At 37.8% G+C, this 24,081-nt stretch overlaps 1 non-coding gene and 1 pseudogene across 1 annotated transcript; one reads left to right on the top strand and one right to left on the bottom strand.

The window, feature by feature from the left end:
- On the top strand, positions 411 to 9,997 carry LOC108636641 (annotated as a pseudogene).
- On the bottom strand, positions 23,449 to 23,529 carry MIR876 (microRNA 876). Its single transcript, NR_129797.1, has one exon. It is a non-coding gene; the product is annotated as a microRNA 876 (primary transcript).

Here is a 24,081-nt window from a genome sequence, read left to right as displayed (position 1 = left end):
GACCATGAACCCCTTATTGCCAAATTCAGACTTAAATTGAAGAAAGTAGGAAAAACCACTAGACCATTCAGGTATGACCTAAATCAAATCCCTTATGATTATAAAGTGGAAGTAAGAAATAGATTTAAGAGACTAGATCTGATAGACAGAGTGACTGATGATCTATGGACGGAGATTCGTGACATTGTACTGGAGACAGAAATCAAGACCATCCCCATGGAAAAGAAATGGAAAAAAGCAAAATGGCTGTCTGAAGAGGGCTTACAAATAGCTGTGTAAAGAAGAGAAGCAAAAAGCAAAGGAGAAAAGAAAAGATACAAGCCTCTGAATGCAGAGTTCCTAAGAATACAAGGAGAGATAAGAAAGCCTTCCTCAGCGATCAATGCAAAGAAATAGAGGAAAAGAACAGAATGGGAAAGACTAGAGATCTCTTCAAGAAAATCAGAGATACAAGGGAACATTTCATGCAAAGATGGGCTTGATAAAGGACAGAAATGGTATGGACCTAACAGAAGCAAAAGATATTAAGAAGAGGTGGCAAGAATACACAGAAGTACTGTACAAAAAAGATCTTCATGACCCAGATAATCACGATGGTGTGATCACTCACCTAGAGCCAGACATCCTGGAATGTGAGGCCAAGTGGGCCTTAGAAAGCATCACTATGAAGTATTTCTAGTTATATACAAATTTCTGAAAATACAGTTAGAAATTCCAGAGCTATTCCCAGTTCCCCTTATATGTTGGGGGAATCTGTCCATAGGGTTTCTCAATTCTCTAGTCTTGAAGAGCAGTTTAGCAGTGTCTCCATTTCAGTTACATTCACTTCACATTGTTATTGTCTCTCCGTTTTTGGAAAATGAATTCCTTTGTGGCAGAAGCTATGCCATATTCCTGTCTCCCCAGTGTCTCATAGAGTGCCTAACTCATAGGAGGTGCTTTGTATAAACTTGCTGAATAAGATCCAATTGCCACATGCCTGGTTTCAAAATCCCACCTCGTGTCATACCCCTTTTCTCTAATCCTTCATCTGCCCCCTTGCCAGGCATCTGGATACCATTTTCTTTTCATCATTTTTCCCAGTGGTACTTCCAAGTTTAGACCTTACCCCATGAACAAATTACTGTGTTCTCCAGTTCTGCATATTGCAAATAAATAATGAACAGAATGAAACCTTAAATTTGCATAGCCTTCATTTTTTTTTGTTCAATTGATACAAATTGACTCCATTGTCTCCACTGCAATCATTTTAAAAAAATTTTATTGACATAGTTCATTTACAATGTTGTATTAATTTCTGCTGTATAGTGAAAGTGACTACTTTATACACACACACACACACACACACACACACATACATACTTGTTTTCATATTCTTTCCCATTGTGATTTATCCTAAGATATTTTATATAGTTGCCTGTGTTGTACAGTAGGATCTTATTGTTTATTCATCCTATATATAATAGTTTGTATACTCTAATCCTCAATTCCCCAACATTTCCTCCCCCATTTCCCCTCCCCCTTGGCAATCACAAGTGTGCTCTCTATGTCTGTGAGTATGTTTCTATCTCCTAAGTTTATTTGTGTCATATTTTAGATTCCACATATAAGTGATATCATATGGTTTTTGTCTCTGACATTTCACTTAGCGTGATAATCTCTAGGTCCATCCATGTTACTGTAAATGGCATAGCTTCATTTATAATCCTTTCAAAATAGCAGTGAGAGATCAGAAAACTGATGTAATAAGAGAAACATGATTTACTGGGAATTTCTACAGTACTTTTTTGCAAAGTTGAGATCTAAAGAGTCATATGCAGGTTACACTAGTTTTTCTTTACATAACACTGTTTTGCTTGATTCTTCCCCCCCATTCTAAGCATAAGGCAGAAAATATGAAGGGAAAAAAAAGAACAACTCAAAATCCACACCAGGGTTTCTATGTTTAAATTTTTCACCACCACCAATAGGTAAATTTGGTGAAGAACATCTTTTAGCCCCTACTTTAAATTTTTTTTAATTTTTAATTTTATTCATTTGGCCATGGTGCATGGTATGGCCAGGGGTTCCTCCACCAGGGGTTGAGCCCCCACCCCCTGCAATGGAAGCACAGAGTCTTAACCACTAAACCACCAAGAAGTTCCAATGTAGCATTTCCATTTTTAAAACTGTACTTTTTAAAAACACATCCAGCAAAACTCTTCTGTTTGATGGTTTAGCAATTTTCACTTTAAAACTGTATAAACTGGGCTTAATATATTAAAAAAAAAAAAAAAACTTTGCATAGCAAATTGCAAACACTTAAGGCAGCTCTTTTCTTCCCTGTTGTAAGTAAATCAGTCCCTCGTGCAATACAGAATCTGGAATGTGAAAAGCCAGCCTGTGGCTCAGTGTGTGTACAACACAACCCAGAAGAACACCACCTGTGTTGACTAAAATGCAATCCATTCCAAGTTACCACTGCAATTCAAAATAGGATCTGCATTGGATGAAGAAATCTTTCTAACTGTAGAGTGAACCAGACAATGAAAACTGATCTAATAGTATCACATGGTCTTTACATCTAAGCCCACAAACGGCATGGTGCATAAGTAACAGAGGAAGCTGGGACGTCTACAATGCTGAAAGCTGCCTCATTGTTTCTCTGAGAGGGTAGATAGATAATAGCCAAGTGGCAGTATCTGGTCTCTAGGCCTGTACACTGAATGCTAGCTTTGTAGTACGCCTCCCCTTCTCCTTCGGTATTCTATGCTAACCCTCCCCTCCTCTTTACTTAACTAATTTCTAACTGTCCCTTATCCCTCAGCTTAGATCACAATCCCCCCAGCCTATTATCACGTCTGGGTTAGGCCAGTTTCTTACACATGCCCAGAGCACTCTGTACTCTTTCTTATTTCAGTGTTTAGCACAGTGTTCTGTAATTTGCTGGTCTATTTTTTTTTAATCTTCTCCTAGGTTATAACAGTGAAAACTGTGTTTATTTTGCCTGTGCTAATACCCACCACCTAGCACATTTCTGGGCACCCAGTAAGGGTTTAGTAAGTGCTTACTGAATGCATGAACCAGTGCTTCTAAGTGGTCTACACTTTGCTTTCCCAACTGTTCCTTCCTTAAAGGAATACTGACACTTGATTCAGCAGAAATTTGACTTTTTACATCTGGTTTCTTCTTACAATTATGATACAGATTACATGAACCATTCTTTCAGCAGTTTCAAAACAGGAGTAAGCCAGGTATAGAAAAAGAACATCAGCAATTTAAAAACTGTGGTCTAATAGGTATAACCTAGACATTCTGTTGGGTAATAATAAATCGACTACTACTAATATTCAGCTGAAAGCACTCAGCTGAGTGGAGAGTGAAAATGCATATCCTGGTTCAATACAAGGGTTGATCACTGCAACAATGCTGCTCTTGTAGTGGTTACGTGTGTGCGTGCTAAGTCACTTTAGTCATGTCCGACTCTTTGTGACTGCAGGGACTGTAGCCCACCAGCTCCTCTGTACAAGAGATTTCCAGGGCAAAATTATTGGAGGGTTGCCATGCCCTCCTCCATGTTTTGGGTACACATGTTCCTTAATACAGTAACTCCTGCCTGACGCCCTCTCCACTAGTTACCTGCTGTCCGCAATTGGACTGGACCACACAACTATTTCTGGCCAATGCTGCTGCTACTGCTGCTGCTAAGTTGCTTCAGTCGTGTCCAACTCTGTGCGGCCCCATAGACAGTAGCCCACCAGGCTCCCCCATTGGAGCAAGAACATTGGAGTGGGTTGCCATTTCCTTCTCCAATGCATGAAAGTGAAAAGTAAAAGTGAAGTTGCTCAGTCGTGTCTGACTCTTCGAGACCCTGTGGACTGTGCCCTACCAGGCTCCTCCATCCATGGGATTTTCCAGGCAAGAGTACTGGAGTGGGGTGCCATCGCCTTCTCCATCTGGCCAATGAACTACAGATAAATATGGCATCCACTGACTCCAGTTCATGCGTGAAGCAGTTCATTGCCAGTCTGAGGATCTCCAGTTCCATCTTTGTCCTGCCACTTCCACCAGTGACTTTCCAGAGGATGGAGTGCGTATGAACCAGAGTATTAGAACAAGGTCAATATAGAACAAACTTCCTGCCAGTGTCCATGAACAAGAAGCACAGTATCAGTTAGAAATAACCTGCTGTTACAGAGTCCATTGCTAGTCACTGGGCCATAACCTAGCCTACACTGACTTACTGAATTCCTCTTTGTGTCCTTGTCTGAATACGTTCACCCAGTGTAACTCTTGTTCTGGGAAGAGAGGAAATTCAACTGTCTATTCTGCATATATGTCAGAGATGGGTTTGATTATGTCTTTAAGGACAGTCACGAAGTGCACATCTCTGCAAGCACTTACTGTAATAAATGACATGTTTGTGTTTACTGGCTTGTCTTTTGTCCCCAGCTAAAGCATGAGCTTCCTGAGGCAGGACAGAAGTCTCTTTGAATGTCTCCCAAAGGAGTTCCATTAAGGGTATTCCCCACCAAAAAAACTCAAAATCCACAAACTCAGAAGTCCCAGAAGTAATGACATATCTCCTGAGGGAGTCATACTAATAGAGATCTTAAACAACTAACAAAATGCTAACCCAGTGCTCACATGGTATATCAGGTTTTCACTGCTTCTCTAACAAATTTTCATAAATTTAGTGACTTAAACAATACACATTTATTAACTTAGCATCAGAAATTTGAAATGGATCTCCTTGGGTTAAAATCAAGCTGTTAAGGGTGATGTTCCTCCTGGAAGTTCTAGGAAAGAATCTTCTATCTTTCCACTCCAGCTTCTAGAGACATCTGCCTTTCCTGAATCATGAGCCCTCTCACCATCTCCAAAGCCAGCAAAGTGGGACGGAGTTCTTCTCATGCTGCCATCTCTCTGCTTCTATCTCTTCTGCCCCCTTCTTCTACCTTTAACCATCCTGATTACACTGAGCCTACCCACATAACCCAGGACAGTCCCCCTATTTTAAAGTCAGCTGATTAGCAACCTTAAACCCATCCACAACATTCATTCCTCTATGCCGCGGAACATGGAGAAGGAAATGGCAACCCACTCCAGTATTCTTTCCAGGAAAACCCCATGGATGGAGGATCCTGGCAGGCTGCAGTCCATGGGGCCACAAGGAGTTGGACACGACTTAGTGACTCAACAACAACAACAGATGGAATTAAGAAATGCATAGATTTAAGTGATTAGAATGTGGACATCTCTGGAGGGGGTCATTATTCTACTTACCATCTTGAATTTAACCTGCAGACTCACTGGAGGGCATTTGTAGCTTCTCAATCTTATATCTGAAGTAACACAAAAGCCATTGCCTTATTTACTATTTATTATTTATATATTAAACTTTATCTTATATAGTCTATAAATACCCTATATGAGAGAGACTATTATGATTCTCATTTATAGGGTGAGAAACACATTGAAAGAAAGCCAAACCATTTCTAGTTTTGGATGCTTCTATAACAGCAAACCATGAAAAACTATAGGGCTTTAATTATTTACACTGAATCAATTAATCATTTTCAACAATAAAAATGTGTGAAGGTATATCTAATCACATTTGAAGATAATAGCAAAGGTTTATAAACTTAAGAAAAAAGAAAGTTTTCCTACATCATGAGTTTGAGCAGGCTCTAGGAGTTGGTAATGGACAGGGAGGCCTGGCGTGCTGCAGTTCATTGGGTTGCAAGGAGTTGGACATGACTGAGCAACTGAACCGAACACCAGGTACAACAAAATGCTATATAACTTAACAAATCATGAAGGTTTCTCCTTCAAGCTTGACTTCTAATTGCTGAGAAAAGATTCAAGAAACGGAGGAAAGTTTGATAAAAGTACCCACACACCACCACTCCTCAAGAGCACAGAAAGAGGTAAAGAGCAGATGCTGGAGTTATTAATACATTATTTTATTTTATTTTTAATGGATAGGGGAAGATTTTGGAAATGAATAAGCATATCTAAATGCTAAGATCAATTCTTCATTATGGATCATAAGCTGTAAGATCAGGGTGATATAAATGCATATATTAAATAAGGATGGGTCATCCAAGAGCCTCCTTTCCAGTCAATATTCATAAAGCCTTGACAATTCAGAAGGGAAGCTTTGGGCATGCATTTTCCCTCAAAGTATATATTAATATTTAACAAATACTAATGAGTATCGAACTGGAAGTTTTGAAATGGCACCAAGACATATTTTTCAAAAGGCAAGAAGTGTCATAGTTCAGGGATTAGGAGATATTACTTACACACATACACACTTAAAAATATAGCCCCTCAGTTATTGAGCTTCTATCCTGGGGAAGGAACAACAGTAATAAATAAATCATTGGTACTACCATGATATTATCTTTTTTTAATATAAGTTACATATTAAGATCCAAAGGAAATGTACTGATATTCCTACTGTGAGGTTGTCTTGAAGAATAAGATGCATCCACATGGAGCAGAAGAGACTGTTTGCAGATATCACTCTCCTACCAGTTGGTTGTCCAACTTTTCCTGTATGAATACTCTTAACCAGATACAGTCCCTTTCAGCCTAACAAACAAAATGTCTGCATGCCTACAAAACAGTAGTCCTGGTCCTCATTTATCTAGTACTGTCTTCTTAAGGAAAGACGTGAATAATTATGTGTGCAGTGACCAGGGCTGTAATTACTGTTTCCATTTCTCAGAGAAGGAAGTTGGGTCTATGAGAGGATGCGGGCTGTTGAGCAGGTGTGGGGCAGAACTGGGACCATATGGCTCCCACCTCTTAGTTCTGTGCTCATTCTAAAATTATCTTGTCTCCAAGAGGGCAACTTGTTTACAAATAATGTTCAAATTAAACTATCGTTATTGTGACATCCACATCTTTGTGCATAGAAGATACAGAAGAGGTTCCTCTGGGGAATGAGAGGTTGGGTTGGAGGCTAATAAAGACTCTCAGAAACTCCAGGTGTGTGTTAGTCAGACATATATGCAGAATCATATCTTATCTTCACTCAGATTTGGAAATAATTCATTGCTCTTCAAATCTGGAAGTGAATTAAGACTTCCGTCAATAGCATGACATGAAGAAATGAGACTAGTTGTCAGATATTAAAGTATTCAACACTATGGATTAGAATACAATGCAGCTTAGTGATTAAGAACACATGCTCTGGAGACATCTGGAGTTTAAATCAAGGTCTTAATATCACCTACCAGTATCACCTAAGCCACAATTTGCTCTCTTGGAAAAGAGAAAAAATAAGATGTATGGCTGCCTCATGAGATGAGCTTCAGTAGTCTGTTTTTCTCAGCTGGGGACAATTCTTCCCATCCAAGGGCCATGTGGCAATGACGGAAGACATTTTATCCATCACAACGTGGGAGAAGGTGTTACTGGCATCTAATGGAGGAAGAACAGGAGTGATGCTAAAAGTTCTATAGTGCCCTAGAGGACGGCACGTATGTGTGCTCAGTACTCAGTCTGTCTGACTCTTTGCGACCCCATGGACTGTAGCTCGCAAGTTTCCTCTATCTGTGGGATGTCTCAGGAAAGAAAAGTGGAGTGGGGTGCCACTTTCTCCTCCAGGGGATCTTCTAGGTGCAAGCATCAAACCCAAGTCTCCTGCACTGGCAGATGGGTTCTCTACTGCTGAGCCAGCAGGGAAGCCCAGTAGTGCCGAAATCAAGACACTTCAATCTAAGCTCATGTTTCACAAGTGCTCAAAATTGTTATCTATCATTCCAATTACTAAACAGCCTAGTACCAGTTATCATCTATGAGTCAATGATTCAAAGTTGGCTATGGTATAGCTCTTCCCTTGAGGGGCCCATTATTTGAAACTTTTAAGTGTAAATAACGACTATGAAACACCTTGCACTCATTGTGTCATCATTTGCAAAGCAATAGCAAGGGTGAATATATGAGTTCTATTTTGAGGAACTGGGGAAGGCTCCACAGGGAATAAAATATTTCCCCTGGGCCTTTCAATATGATAGGAATTTGACAGTTAGAAAATGGATAGAAGGGTTGTTGGTGGGAAGGTTATATGTGTGTGTAGGGGAAAGATGTTGGAGTATCAGAAATGTTACAGGAATAAAAGGCATAACATTTCAAATTCTAATAAAAATGACTTCAGAGTTTGTCACGTTCAAGATATGATGACTACATTAGGATGAGTAAAGAATATATTAGGATGTGGGTATGATTCTGCAGCAGATTATGGGCTGCAAAGAGAGGCTGGAAAAAGAACAAGAGAGAATCCAGACATAAGCCTAAAGCAACATAGTGGGTGGGGGTGGGAAGAGGGGATAATGAAACAGAGGGAGGATTAAGAGAAAGTCCAGAGGTACAATCAGCAGAACTTGGCTACCATCTGAAAGTTAGGACCACAGCTGCATTAAATACTGGACCACAGAACCCCTGTACTAGACAACCCAGCCATAGACATCATTAGACAACTATGAGATAGTATGAAAGAATTTTAAAAAGGCAAAAATGTTATTTTGAGAGAAATAATGCCTGTATCATAGAAAAATAGACTGGTTCCAAATAGGGAAAGGAGTGCATTAAGGCTGTATAATGTCACCCTGCTTATTTAATTTATATGCAGGGTACATCATATGAAATGCTGGGTTGGATGAAACACAAGCTGGAATCAAGATTGCCAGGAGAAATATCAATAACAATAAGCTATATGCAGATGGCACCATACTAATGGCAGAATGTGAAGAACTAAAGAGCCTCTTGATGAAAATGAAAGAGGACAGTGGAAAAAGTTGGTTTAAAACTCAACATTCAGAAAAATAAGATCATGGTATCTGGTCCCATCACTTCAAGGCAAATAGATGGGGAAGCAAATGGAGATGGTGAGAGACTTTATTTTGGGGGCTCCAAAATCACTGCAGATGGTGACTGTAGCCATGAAATAAAAGACACTTGCTCCTTGGAAGAAAAGCTATGACCAACCTAGACAGCAAATTAAAAAGCAGAGACATTAATGACAAAGGTCCTTCTAGTCAAAGCTATGGTTTTTCCAGTAGTCATGTATGGATATGAGAGTTGGACTATAAAGAGAGCTGAGCACCAAAGAATTGCTGCTTTTGAACTGTGATGTTGGAGAAGACTCTTCAGAGTTCCTTGGACTTCAAGGAGATCAAATCAGTCAATCTTAAAGGAAATCAGTATAGAGTGTTCATTGGAAGGACTGATGCTGAAGCTGAAACTCCAATAATCTGGCCACCTGATGTGAAGAACTGACTTATTGGAAAAGACCCTGATGCTGGAAAAGATTGAAGGTGGAAGGAGAAGGGGATGACAGAGGATGACATGGTTGGATGGCATCACTGACTCAATGGACATGAGTTTGAGAAAGCTCTGGCAGTTGCTGATGGACAGGGAAGCCTGGCATGCTGCAGTCCATGGGGTCACAAAGATTTGGACATGAGTGAACTGTACAAGAAAGATCTTCATGACCCAGATAATCACGATGGTGTGATCACTCATCTAGAGCCAGACATCCTGGAATGTGAAGTCAAGTGGGCCTTAGAAAGCATCACTATGAACAAAGCTAGTGGAGGTGATGGAATTCCAGTGGAGCTATTTCAAATCCTGGAAGATGATAACTGTGAAAGTGTTGCACTCAATATGCCAGCAAATTTGGAAAACTCAGCAGTGGCCACAGGACTGCAAAACGTCAGTTTTCATTCCAATCCCAAAGAAAGGCAATGCCAAAGAATGCTCAAACTACTGCACAATTGCACTCATCTCACACGCTAGCAAAGTAATGCTCAAAATTCTCCAAGCCAGACTTCAGCAATATGTGAACTGTGAACTTCCTGATGTTCAAGCTGGTTTTAGAAAAGGCAGAGGAACCAGAGATCAAATTGCCAACATCTGCTGGATCATCGAAAAAGCAAGAGAGTTCCAGAAAAACATCTATTTCTGCTTTATTGACTATGCCAAAGCCTTTGATTGTGTGGATCACAAGAAACTGTGGAAAATTCTGAAAGAAATGGGAATACCAGACCACCTGACCTGCCTCTTGAGAAATCTGTATGCAGGTCAGGAAGCAAGAGTTAGAACTAGACATGGAACAACAGACTGGTTCCAAATAGGAAAAGGAGTACATCAAGGCTGTGTATTGTCACCCTGCTTATTTAACTTATATGCAGAGTACATCATGAGAAATGCTGGACTGGACGAAACACAAGCTGGAATCAAGATTGCCAGGAGAAATCTCAATAACCTCAGATATGCAGATGACACCACCCTTATGGTAGAAAGTGAAGAGGAAGTAAAAAGCCTCTTGATGAAAGTAAAAAAGGAGAGTGAACAAGTTGGCTTAAAGCTCAACATTCAGAAAATGAAGATCATGGCATCTGGTCCCATCACTTTATGGGAAATAGATGGCAAAACAGTGGAAACAGTATCAGACTTTATTTTTTGTGGCTCCAAAATTACTGTAGATGGTGACTGCAGCCATGAAATTAAAAGACGCTTACTCCTTTGAAGAAAAGTTATGAGCAACCTAGATAGCATATTCAAAAGCAGAGACATTAGTTTGCCGACTAAGGTCTGTCTAGTCAAGGCTATGGTTTTTCCACTAGTCATGTATGGATGTGAGTTGGACTGTGAAGAAGGCTGAGTGCCGAAGAATTGATGCTTTTGAACTGTGGTGTTGAAGACTCTTGAGAGTCCCTTAGACTGCAAGGAGATCCAACCAGTCCATTCTGAAGGAGATCAGCCCTGGGATTTCTTTGGAAAGAATGATGCTAAACCTGAAACTCCAGTACTTTGGCCACCTCATGAGAAGAGTTGGCTCATTGAAAAAGACTTTGATGCTGGGAGGGATTGGGGGCAGGAGAAGGGGACGACAGAGGATGAGATGGCTGGATGGCATCATTGACTCGATGGACGTGAGTCTGAGTGAACTCCGGGAGTTGGTGATGGACAGGGAGGCCTGGTGTGCTGCAATTCATGGGGTTGCAAAGTGTCTGACACGACTGGGTGACTGAACTGATCTGAACTGAGTGACTAAACTGAAGCGAATATCTGTATCAGTATCTTTGTACTAAGAGTATTGGCAGATGAGTTTATAGGTTGAATATTGAAAATCAGTAAATGATAAAAGCAATTTCATATGAGTTGCAATATATACTCCTGACCTTGGATGGAATTAAGTATGCAGTATTAGGCTTCCCTGGTGGCTCAGATGGTAAACAATATGCCTGCAATGCAGGAGATCTGAGTTTGTTGCCTGAGTCAGGAAGATCCCCTGGAGAAGGGAATGGGAATCCACTTCAGTATTCTTGGCTGGAGAATTCCATTGACAGAGTCTGGTGGGCTACAGTCCATGAGGTCGCAGAGAGTCAGACACGACTCAGTGACTAAGCTGCTGCTGTTGCTAAGTCACTTCAGTCATGTCCAATTCTGTGCGACTCCACAGACGGCAGCACATCAGGCTCCGCCGTCCCTGGGATTCTCCAGGCAAGAACACTGCAGTGGGTTGCCATTTCTTTCTCCAGTGCATGAAAGTGAAAAGTGAAAGTGACTAAGCACTCACACCATAGTTTTTATGCATATTTTGTTGTTGTTCACTAGCTAAGTCACGTCTGCTTTTTTGCAGCACCATAAACTGCAGCATGCCAGGCTCCTTTTCCCTCCATCATCTTCTGGAGTTTGGTCAAATTCATGACCATTGAGTCTTATTTTATGCATATAAATAAGAATAAAGCTGTGTCTGCAAGTCGTTCACTAGGAATTTAGGCTATTTATGTTTTGTTTATCAAATGATGCTTGAGGTTTTAGGCAAAATCCAGTTGATGATTGTTATAAATTAAATCAAGAATAAATATTGATATATCCAACCCCAGAACTTCAGTGTTATTAGATGCTAAAAAGCATTGCTTGTTGCCAATACTTGCAAATTCAACCTTAAGATTTTTTGGCACAAAGAATTAACCAAGCCACATATTGGAGTCAGTAACAGAAAGTGGTTTCTGGAACTTATTAAAATTTTTTAAATGTCTAAATTGCAAAATATATATATATGTCTATGTGTGTGTGTGTGTGTGTGTGTGTGTGTGTGTAAATTATTTCCAAATGAATACAGGACCAAAATCAGTACATGATAAGTAATTCTGTTTCAAAGTATAACTACTAATGGAATTGTGAATGACATTAAAATGTAAATCCACCCATGCTACTGACCAGGTTTTGGGACTGACTGTATAGCCTTGAATTCCCTGCCAAGATTGATAAACAGCAGCTATTTAGCTGGTGCACTTGACTATCACTGCGTTTTCCAAGGCGATTTTTAAAAGTCGCCTGATTGATCTGAAGCAGCCTATTTGAAACCCTCCAAGGAAGTGACCAGGAAGCAGAAAACTGTAGCAGTGCAAAAGGACAGTGCAAAGCACCTTTCAGTATAGGATTAAAAGACAGGCAAATGGGTTCCAAAACGAGCTATCTTTAGTACTGTGTTGGAAAGCTGTTGTAATGAAAAATGGCAGCAGAGAAATGCAACTTTAAATAGAAGCCATGTGTTTATGTACATTTTGTTTTTATCACCAATATATCTGGGTCTCAAATTCATAAAATGTAGATATCTTAAATTTACCTTATATGAACACTTAATGATCAGGTAGGTATTATATATATATATACAGCCTTCATGCTGTTCATTTTCAAGTATTTTAGTTATTTAAATCTTTCTTCTCACTGCTGGAAAGTTTATAATTCATATATATGTCACAGAAAATGTAACAAGATTGGTGTCCCAGACATGCACATACAAGTAATCCCTTTAACTTTTTATTTTTTCATGAGAAGCAAACATTCAGCGGTTGATTCTACCCTGGGTACCTGCAGCTCTGTCAGGCACTTCCTGTCCCACACACCACTGATTGGATCCCAAGTCCCAGACTGGTTAAGGCAATGCTGGTTTGCTCTCACACCGTAGGGATCAATCACTTTGGTTCCTTCCTCCAATCTCTGACTATATTTGCCTAGGGCAATATTCTGGCTTTCTAGCTGGACTGCACAGGAGAATCCTAGGCAGAAGCAGAGTTAAAGTACCTTCTTCTAACATCCAAAATACATAAAGAACTCATAAAACTCAATATCTAGGAAAAAATTAAAAATAAAAACGGGTAGAAGACCTGCATAGCATCTTTTTTTTCCAAAGAAGACACACAGATGGCTAACAGGTACATGAAAAGATCAAAACCACAATGGGATATCACCTTATACCTGTCAGAATGAATATCATAAAACAAACAAACAAATAAGAAATAACAAGTGTTGGGAAGGATGTAGACAAAAGGGAACCATCCTGCACTGTTGGTGGAAATGTAAATTGGTACAGCCACTGTGGAAAACAGTACAAAAAGCTTTCAAAAAATTAAAAATAGAACTGTTATGTTATCCAGAAATTCCAAACCTGCGTATGGATCTGAAGAAAACAAAAACACCAATTCAAAAGATATATGCACCTCAATGTTCACTGAAACTATTTACAATAACCAAGATAAGAAAGCAACCTGAATGTCCATAGACAGATGCAAGGATAAAAAAGAATATTATTCAGCCATAGAAAAAGAAATCTCACCATTTGAGATAATAATAATGGACCTAGATGGCATTATGCTTAATAAAACAAGTCAGAGAAAGACAAATATGTATGTTTTCACTTACATGTGAAATCTAAAAAGCAAAATAAACAACAAATAAAACAGAAACACTCACAGAACAGAGAACAAACCAGTGATTTCCAGGTTTGTTCCAGGGGGGAGGGATTTCTAGAGGGGGTATTCATGAAATAGATGGAGGGGACTGAGAGTCACAAATTACCAGTTATTAACTAAAAGGTCACAAAAATCTAACATACAGCTCAGGGAATATAGTTATAACTTTGTATGGTATGTGATGTATAAAAATATCAAGTCACCATCTTGTACACCTGAAACTAATAATATTGTAAGTGAACTTTACTTCAGTTCAATATAAATAAACAAAGCATTCTCTTTTGGGTTTTGATCAGGATGGAAACAAGGGAACTGGGGGGAGCAAATTTATAAGACGGTTATTTGTTTTTGTTTTTTTTCCTTTTTCTTTTTTTTTTAAATTTTTATTTTTACTTTATTTTACTTTACAATACTGTATTGGTTTTGCCATACATTGACATGAATCCACCATGGGTATATATGCATTCCCAAACATGAACCCCCCTCCCACCTCCCTCCCCATAACATCTCTCTGGGTCATCACCGTGCACCAGCCCCAAGCATGCTGTATCCTGCATCGGCGATTCGCTTCTTACATGATAGTATACATGTTAGAATGCCATTCTCCCAAATCATCCTACCCTCTCCCTCTCCCTCTGATTCCAAAAGTCTGTTATACACATCTGTGTCTTTTTTGCTGTCTTGCATACAGGGTCGTCATTGCCATCTTTGTAAATTCCATATATATGTGTTAGTATATTGTATTGGTGTTTTTCTTTCTGGCTTACTTCACTCTGTATAATCGGCTCCAGTTTCATCCATCTCATCAGAACTGATTCAAATGAATTCTTTTTAACGGCTGAGTAATACTCCATTGTGTATATGTACCACGGCTCTCTTATCCATTCATCTGCTGATGGACATCTAGGTTGTTCCCATGTCCTGGCTATTATAAACAGTGCTGCGATGAACTTTGGGGTATATGTGTCTCTTTCAATTCTGGTTTCCTCAGTGTGTATGCCCAGAAGTGGGATTGCTGGGTCATAAGGTAGTTCTATTTGCAATTTTTTAAGGAATCTCCACACTGTACTCCAAACTGGCTGTACTAGTTTGCATGCCCACCAACAGTGTAGGAGGGTTCCCTTTTCTCCACACCCTCTCCAGCATTTATTGCTTGCAGATTTTTGGATCGCAGCCATTCTGACTGGTGTGAAGTGGTACCTCATTGTGGTTTTGATTTGCTTTTCTCTAATAATGAGTGATGTTGAGCATCTTTTCATGTGTTTGTTAGCCATCCGTATGTCTTCTTTGGAGAAATGTCTATTTAGTTCTTTGGCCCATTTTTTGATTGGGTCGTTTATTTTTCTGGAATTGAGCTGCATAAGTTGCTTGTATATTTTTGAGATTAGTTGTTTGTCAGTTGTTTCATTTGCTATTATTTTCTCCCATTCAGAAGGCTGTCTTTTCACCTTGCTTATATTTTCCTTTGTTGTGCAGAAGCTTTTAATTTTAATTAGATCCCATTTGTTTATTTTTGCTTTTATTTCCAGAATTCTGGGAGGTGGATCATAGAGGATCCTGCTGTGATTTATGTCAGAGAGTGTTTTGCCTATATTCTTCTCTAGGAGTTTTATAGTTTCTGGTCTTACATTTAGATCTTTAGTCCATTTTGAGTTTATTTTTGTGTGTGGTGTTAGAAAGTGATCTAGTTTCATTCTTTTACAAGTGGTTGACCAGTTTTCCCAGCACCACTTGTTAAAGAGATTGTCTTTACTCCATTGTATATTCTTGCCTCCTTTGTCAAAGATAAGGTGTCCATATGTGTGTGGATTTATCTCTGGGCTTTCTATTTTGTTCCATTGGTCTATATTTCTGTAAGACAGTTATTTGGACAGACCAAGAACTGTCAAGCAGCCTAGCAATCTTCTGCCAGGTTTGGGGGATGGAACCAATTTTCATCATTTCAATGAATGGGAGGCAAACAGTAATAGTAACAGTCCGGCACTCTCGAGGGGAAAAGAATTTTGTTGTAATAAGAAAAGTGGTTTGATTTCTATGAAGATTTTGTGCTTACCTCTAACATTTTCTGGTTTCTGATCTCCTTTCCAGAGTATATACTGAGCATCCTCTTTGCGGCAGAAACTATATTTCTCATTGCAAATAATGATGATATAATTATATAATGAGCCCTTCAATCATTAAACTTACAGTCAAGTAGGGGAAGCTAATATTAATCAATAACTTGATAAATAAAGACATTACAAACTATGATGGTGCTGTGTATGCTGTGAGACTAGGTATCAGAGAGGCCTTACTATACTGATGAGTAATGGATGAGCAGGAATTAACTAGAAGAGCAGGTGAGAGTAGAAAATTCTGAATAGATGGATTCACTTCTGCAAACGTACTGAGACTGAGACAAGAAGAAGCATAAGAACTGAAATTAAATCACAGTGACTAGCGCCCAGGGAAAGGCTGGAGGCAGGCAGTGGTAAATTTTAGCTCACATAAAAGATCTCAGTCATTAAGTCCGGAACACATGGGGAATTACTGGAGCTTTTTAAGGAGGGGAATAAAATAATCAGATTGATACCTTAAGTAAAACAGATAAAGTTAGAGTACTTGGGAGGCTATTGTGATAATCCACAGGATGATGTTACCCTGGGTAAACTGGTGATGGTAAAAATACAGTGAAGATGAAGATGGATTTAAGAAATTTACAGGAGATTATTTGATAATAGGATTTTGGTGACGGGAGAAGAGGGAGAGTGGATCAAGGGTTATCTCTAAATTTTCAGCTTATACATCTGTACAGTTATTAGTTGTCAGAAAGAAAAAGATCTCTCTTTCAGTTTGTTTATTTGGATGAAGGGCAGAACTCAAAGGAGGTGATTCTGCACTCTAGTATCAATATGTTGATTTTGAGATAACTTTAAGGGCTTCCCTTGTAGCTAAGCTGGTGAAGAATTCGCCTGCAATGCAGGAGACCCCAGTTTGATTCCTGGGTTAGGTAGATCTCCTGGAGAAGGAATAAGCTACCCACTCCAGTATTCTTGGGCTTCCCTGGTGGCTCAGCTGGTAAAGAATCTGCTTGCAACGCGGGAAACCTGGGTTCGATCCCTGGCTTGGGAAGATCCCTTGGAGAAGGGAACGGCTATCCACTCCAGTATTCTGGCCTGGGGAATTCCATGGACTGTATATCCATGAGGTTGCAGAGTCTGACACGATAGAACAACTTCCACTTTAAGTCACCTAAGAAGATCTGTCCGGGATTTTAGTAGCTACTTCGATTTGCAAAAGAGAAGTCTAAGCCTCAGATTAAAATCTGTGTATTACTGTCATGAAAGTAGGAACTGGAGCCCTTGTCACAGAAAGAATTTTTCCAGAGTATCTTGAAAAAAATCAATGGAGCCTAGAACTGAATCTTGATTAATTCTGACATTCAAAAGCCAGGTTACAACAACCAAAAGAATCAGGACCAGTAATTTTTGAGCTGTTGTTATGTGCTCCTGAAGCCCTTACTGTAGCCTAAGTAATGTTCATAAAAACCTTATGAGGAAATGGTTATTTTCCTATTTGACAGGTGAGAAAACAGCAGAACACTGAGGATATGTGACCAAAGGACACACACAGAGCTACATAGTGGTAGGAACAGGCATCAAATCCACGCATTTGAGAACACAGCTTTCTAACTACTATAATCTACCAGGTTCTTTTTTTTTTTCCACTGCTATTTTTTGTTGTCATTTTAAAATTTTGTATATGCATTCTTTTTTATTGCAGAAAAATTGCTTTACAATGTTGTGTTAGCTTCTGCTGTACAACAACGTGAATCAACTATATGTATACATATACCCCCCTTCCTTTTGAGCCTCCCTCTCACTCCACCCCGATCCTGCCCATTTAGGTCATCACAGAGCACTCAGCTGAGCTCCATGTGCTATACTTGGGAAAACTGACAAAACAGACTTAGCTAGGCATGTGAGAATTTCAACTCACATTCGCATTTGTCCTCTATATCTGAACTATGCAATGCCATAGTTACTAGCTACATGGTGACTTTCTGGGCACTTGACATATGGATTCCCTGGTGTCTCAGACTGTAAAGAATCTGCCTTCAATCCCTGTGTTGGGAAGCTCCCCTGGAGAAGGAAATGGCAACTCACTCCAGTATTCTTGCCTGCAGAATCCCATGGACAGAGGAGCCTGGTGTACCATAGTCCACAGGTTGCAGAGTTGGACATGACTGAGTGACTAAGTGACTATCACTTTCATTTGCTTTCAAACTGAGATGTGCTGTAAGTGTGAATTATATCTCAAATTCTGAAGACTTAATACCACAAATAAAGAATGTAAAATAATCTGATTAACAATTCTTACACAATTACTTGTTGAAATTAGAGCATTCTGTAAATAGTGAGTTAAATAAAATATACAATTAAATTTATTATATTATTAAATATATTATTAAATTTGATTCATAGGATTATATTTAATGTTTCAAATTAATTTTAACCTATTTGAAAACTAGAAAACGTTAACTTCCCTATGCAGCTTACATTATATTTCTATTGGACAGCATTGTTCTAGATATTTCACTTATTTGCCCTCTGAATTCCTAGCTCTAGATAGGCACTATCAAATAGTTAATATGCTCTCTTTAACACACTGTTTCCATTCAGACCTGAGCTCCAAGCTTGTGCCCCAGGCTCTCAGGCCCCGGTGTTTCCATGGTAACCTTGCCTTAGGAAGAGAAGATGCTTTTGATTCTGAGTTGTAAAGATTTCCCTCCTCCAGCTTTATGTTACTTCATACTGATTATATGGTTATCTTCTCTATTCTTCTCCAAGAGTTTGTATGATTTTTGACCTTAGGAAATTTCAGGTCAGTGGTTCTCAGGCAGATGAACATGTAAAAATCACCTGAGAAGTTTTCTCAAATTACATAAGGCTATTACCCTGCAGTTTTTATTTGTTCTCCCCACCCCCAATGAAGGACTATAGCTCTAATCTCTCCATTGCCTGATAAAGGAGTTTGCTACATTATAACTATTACATTCTCATGTATTCTCTGTCTTTTTCTGTCTACTCAGTCAGCTCTTCATACCTGGTATGTTCACCAGCTAGTAACCAAAGGGTTCCATGCAGTCCCACATCACAGACTCTGAAATGCTGATTTTGGGTCATCTGTTTATATGGAAAGCTGATTGGTTTTGATCAGGATAATGATTACCTTGGGTTCACACATTTAATTCACATGAAAATATCTACCTGCCTACCGAGGAGACCTCTGGTAGACAAAAAGTATCTGCTTAGAGAAGACTTTTCAAAAATCAGGGTATATTTTGCAACATACCATTCAAAGTAGCACAACAAAGAGGAGAATATCCTCATAGAAAAAAATGAATAAAAATGGGAATCTGATGAAGTTATTATAATTTAAGTACTAGGGACAAAAAGAAATAGTTTCCAAATGTAGCTTTCGTGAGTTTTTTCCTTATTATTCTGAAATTTCTCCTCATAAGTTGTAAGGCCTCAAGGATGTAAATTTTGCATATAGGCAGTGTGTCATATGATAGAAAGGACAGAGATTTACAAGCTAGGGCACTCTCATTCCTTCATCTGTAAAACAGGGCAATAATGTCAATTTAGTGATTAAATGAGATCCCTATAAATCTTAGTTGCTTCTCTAAGAAGAGCTATTTTTAAGAGTCTAAGGTTGTTTACTTTCCCCAATTCTTCTCTCTGCATATAGTTCACCACCTTATTTTCTAATGCAGAATTGCAGAGATTTAATTTACTCCTCTAATTATTATTTGGGGAACAGGCTATAAAAATACAGTCTCTCAAGGAGACAAAATTAGGACACTGATTACAGTGGTGCTCAGTTACACCACTTAAGTATACCCACACGAAAATAAAAGGTTGATATTCTACTAGCTGCTAATTAGTACATGGCTAATATCTTCAGAATTTGAGTAATTCAGCTGAAGTACTTTCCAAAGTATGCATCCAAATGAACTAGAACTTTTTAAAACTCAGACTCCTAACAGGCTAAATCCTTCTTTTTTCTATGTATTTCACTCACATTTAATATGATACCCATTTACCCTCTTGTGGTTTTTTCTTGTTTTCTTTGGCTCATGCACGCATGTGAGAGTTGGACCATAAAGAAAGCTGAGCACTGAAGAACTGATGTTTTTCCAGTTATGGTGCTGGAGAAAACTTTTGAGAGTCCCCTGGACAACAAGGAGATCAAACCAGTCAATCCTAAAGGAAATCAACGATGAATATTCCTTGGAAGGACTGATGCTGAAGCTGGAGCTTCAATACTTAGGCCACCTGATGTGAACAGCTGACTCACTGGAAAAGACCCTGATGCTGGGAAAAAGTGAAGGCAAAAGGAGAATGGGGCAGTAGACAATGAGATGGTTAGAGAACATCACCAACTCAATGGACATGAATTTGAGCAAACTCCAGGAAATAGTGGAAGATACAGGAGTCTGGGATGCTGCAGTTCATGGGGTTACAAAGAGTCAGACACAACTTATCAACTGAAAAAAAAATGGTTTTCACCATTTCATTAATTTTTAGATGAAGTGATCATTTACTTCTGTTGAAGTTTTGCCATAAGTTTGGAAGATGCATTAAGAGAAAAAGCTAGGATCAGAGATGAAGCTAATAATCATAAACATTTTTTTCACCATTGCTCAAATTTATTTTTAAAGATTATAATAATCAAATTTCATTCATTCACTCTGCAAATATTTATTTAGTATCCATAGTACATCTGGTCCTGTAAGTTCACAAAAGAATACATAGAATAAGAATTCTATAAAAATGAAAAAGATAAAAAAGAAAGGCTTTTTAAATTTATGTTTTGATAGTAATCATAAGTTTTTTAAACTAGTGCTTAAACTTAAGTTTTTTAAAGCTTATTAATTCATTTTAAAAGTTTGACTTCCATAAAATGAAAGTAAACATTTAATGAGACATGTCTAGGTTGTAATTATTTCTGCTATTCTTTCAGATGAAGAATATTTTTTTCTGGAAATTTAACCAAAGGAACATCTACAACTAACTAAACTTCCACTAAATGAAATGAAATATAAATATATGAAAGTCCACATATACAGAGCTGTATGTACTAAATAATTAAGAAAATCTTAGAAATAACATCAAATCATCAACTCACAAATAAAATTTTTAATTCATTGAAAAAAAAAAAAAAGCCAACAACGATTGTTCTCACTGGCTGTACCTGGGTGACTTGCCATTTGGTCAAACATTATTCTGGATGTTTCTGTGAAGGCGTTTTTGTTTTGTTTTGCTTTGAAGGTGTTTTTGGATCAGAATAACACTTAGATCAGTGGGCTAAGAATAAAGCAGACTACCCTCCATAATGTAGGCGGGTCTCACCCTATCAGTTGAAGGAAGGCCTTAATAGAACAAAGACTGACCACCCCAGAACAAGAAGAAATTCTGGCAGCAGAATTTGAGTTTGAGTCCTAGACTCAAACTGCAACTCTCTCCTGAGTCTCCTGTCTATTCATCTATCCCATCATATTTCAGACTTGTCACACCTTCACAATCAACGAGCCAATTCCTTAAGATAAGTATCTCTCCCTCTCTATGTGTATACACACACACACACACACACACACACACACACACACACAAACATCTTATTGGCTCTGTTTCTCTGAAGAACTCTAACACACTCACTTTCTAATATGTATTCTCATATAGGTTTCACAAAAGTTAGGAGTGCTTAATGCTGTCTTTGGCCCTAGAAAGAAAGTGTAAGTCCATTTTGAACATGTGTTCTACTGAAAATTGTACCCCAAATTAATATCTTGTTTGTAAACCTTTGTGTATTTATCTTAAAAATGAAAAGAGTTAGCAATGCTAGGCTTAAATATAGAATGATGATATAATATAAAAGTGCATAATTATAAGATATGAGAATAAACCTAATTTTATCTCTGATAAATTAAATATGCTCTCAAGAAAAAATGTTGCAAATTTTTCTAAATTTATAAATCAGCAGTTGTAAGTATTCTCATTAAAAATGGCATCTTTAGCTCAAAGAAAAATTTTCAAGTAGAGCTCTTAAATAAAATAGAAAAATCAGAGGGTTCTAGGTCAATGGTATCTCAGAAATCTATCTTTTCAGTTGCTTTTCAAACCCATCCACAAACACCAGCAATGGAGCTCACAATGAAAACACAGGGAATCCTAGAGCCCTGAGGAGCTTACTTATGAACACAGAGGCTTAAGAGAAACAATATATATTTTTCATGGAAGGCGTGATAATTAAAACTACTGATAAATTAAAGACTAGTCAATTAGGATAATACATTTGTATCATACTTTTAAATTAATTTAGAGCAGCAAAGTGTTTTTGTGTGAAGAATCTCTAATCATGTTTGTATAAGATATATTTCAATGTCAAAATCATCATATGCCACATATATGATGTTCATCATTTTGATTACATATCAATTTAAAATAATATATTGATTTTTTTACCTATCAGAAGAAAGGACTTAATGACTTAGTGCAATAATTTATTTTAAGCCCCCCAACTTTATGAGATATATTCACAACCCACTTCTAAAGAATCAAACATAAGACAAAAATGAAGTCATAATGAATACAAAAGATACACCGAATGAAGATTCACAAGTAATTTCAGAAACCTATACCACTGCCATTTTGGTGCACAAACATGCCACTTAAGAAGTAAAAGACCAAAAGTATTCAGTTATGAAAGACCTGTGGTCATATCATTGAGCAGAGATAAGTCTTAAGTTCTAGCCCTGTAAATAAGAGGATGTGGTAAGGTCGACAGAACAATTTGGAATCTAAATCAATTAGTAAAACAGTTAATCATCCAATGTTTGACTAATGGTTCATGAATCAACCAGCCTAAGTAATTCTAATGACTGAAATAACCACAAAGTTCTTTGTTTTAATAAACATGTCAGCAAGAAAATAGGCTTTTGTGACCTCGGGAAGGTAACTCAATCTTTTTGAATCATAAAATGAGAACAAAGAAAACTGGTCCCACAAAAGGTAAATGGAAATGAGTGTCCAAAATATACCTAATTTAACATGCTCCTTCATAATATACAATTTGACACGTTAACGTTGTTTCTTTGCCTACACCAACAATGTTTTCCTGGTGTGAATGAAATGAAATCTTGGTTACTTACAGAAGTATCGCATAGCAAGGATTCTTATAAGCCCTTGGCCATTTAGCAGTTAAATATTTAATTAATTCACTAATTTGACATAGACTTTATGCAGAATAATTCTACATGAGTATGTATACTAATGAAAATTAAAATCTTCAAATTTCAAATGGCGTGTTTATTATTTGGGTGGAAATATCCATTTAATGAATTTCTTTCTGATGTATTATGTTTCTTAACCAAGAAGTATTATAAAATTACTTTTCAGAAAAATAACAGAAGAGATAAGATATACCAACTATGCAAAATACGTATTAAGTAAAGAAATCAAATTTCTGGTGCATTTGACACAACTTTGATAATAATCAACTCTAAGTACCAAATGGAAGGATTCTACAGTATATTTACCAGGGATCTCTTGACCTTGTAAGTCTTGTAATACAAAGTAGCTTGTTCTCAATGGCTCAGTAAAGGGATCCTAGGCTTCGAGATGTAGATCAACTGCAGAAGCACCTGTGAAGCACTATGAATTACTTTGTAAACCACCACCACATTAGCTTAGATATGGTGATTCACAAAGAAATCCACAGCACTTCACAGTTTGGGTAAAGCTTGGTACCTATGAACCAATAAAAACAGTACCTGTATACGACCAACAATTGAGGGAGCAGTTTCAACTACTTTTACACCCTTTAAGAAGACATTAAAATAGAAGTATAACAGATGAGCTATATAGAGTAATATTCACAATCAGTTGAAGTGTATGCCCAGTTTTGCATCATCTTTTTTTATTTAGAGAAATATAAGAAACATTATCATTTAAATAAACAGCTTAAAAAAACGTATACCTTCTGTATCATATAACAACTAATTTTCATTTAAAAGAATTTCTAATGCAACAACTAGCATGACACTATGCAAAAAGATAAACATATCTACTCATAGAAATAAAATGCATGGTTATTAATATACTTGCAGAAATAGGGAGTGAAATAAATAATAAAAGTATATGTGATTCTCACATATTGCAGTAATAAGTGTTGCTATTGGAATAACTTGCTCTAAAAATATCCTTAGTTACTTGGCTTCACAGTTTATAATCACACAATCTTATATTTTATAAAAGTCATTAAGTGAATTTAGCTGTGT

Source organism: Capra hircus, chromosome 8, assembly GCF_001704415.2.
Source record: "Capra hircus breed San Clemente chromosome 8, ASM170441v1, whole genome shotgun sequence".
NCBI classification, from domain to species: Eukaryota; Metazoa; Chordata; class Mammalia; order Artiodactyla; family Bovidae; genus Capra; species Capra hircus.
Note: the sequence above shows the minus strand (reverse complement) of the source record. Positions and strands in the feature narration are given on the sequence as shown.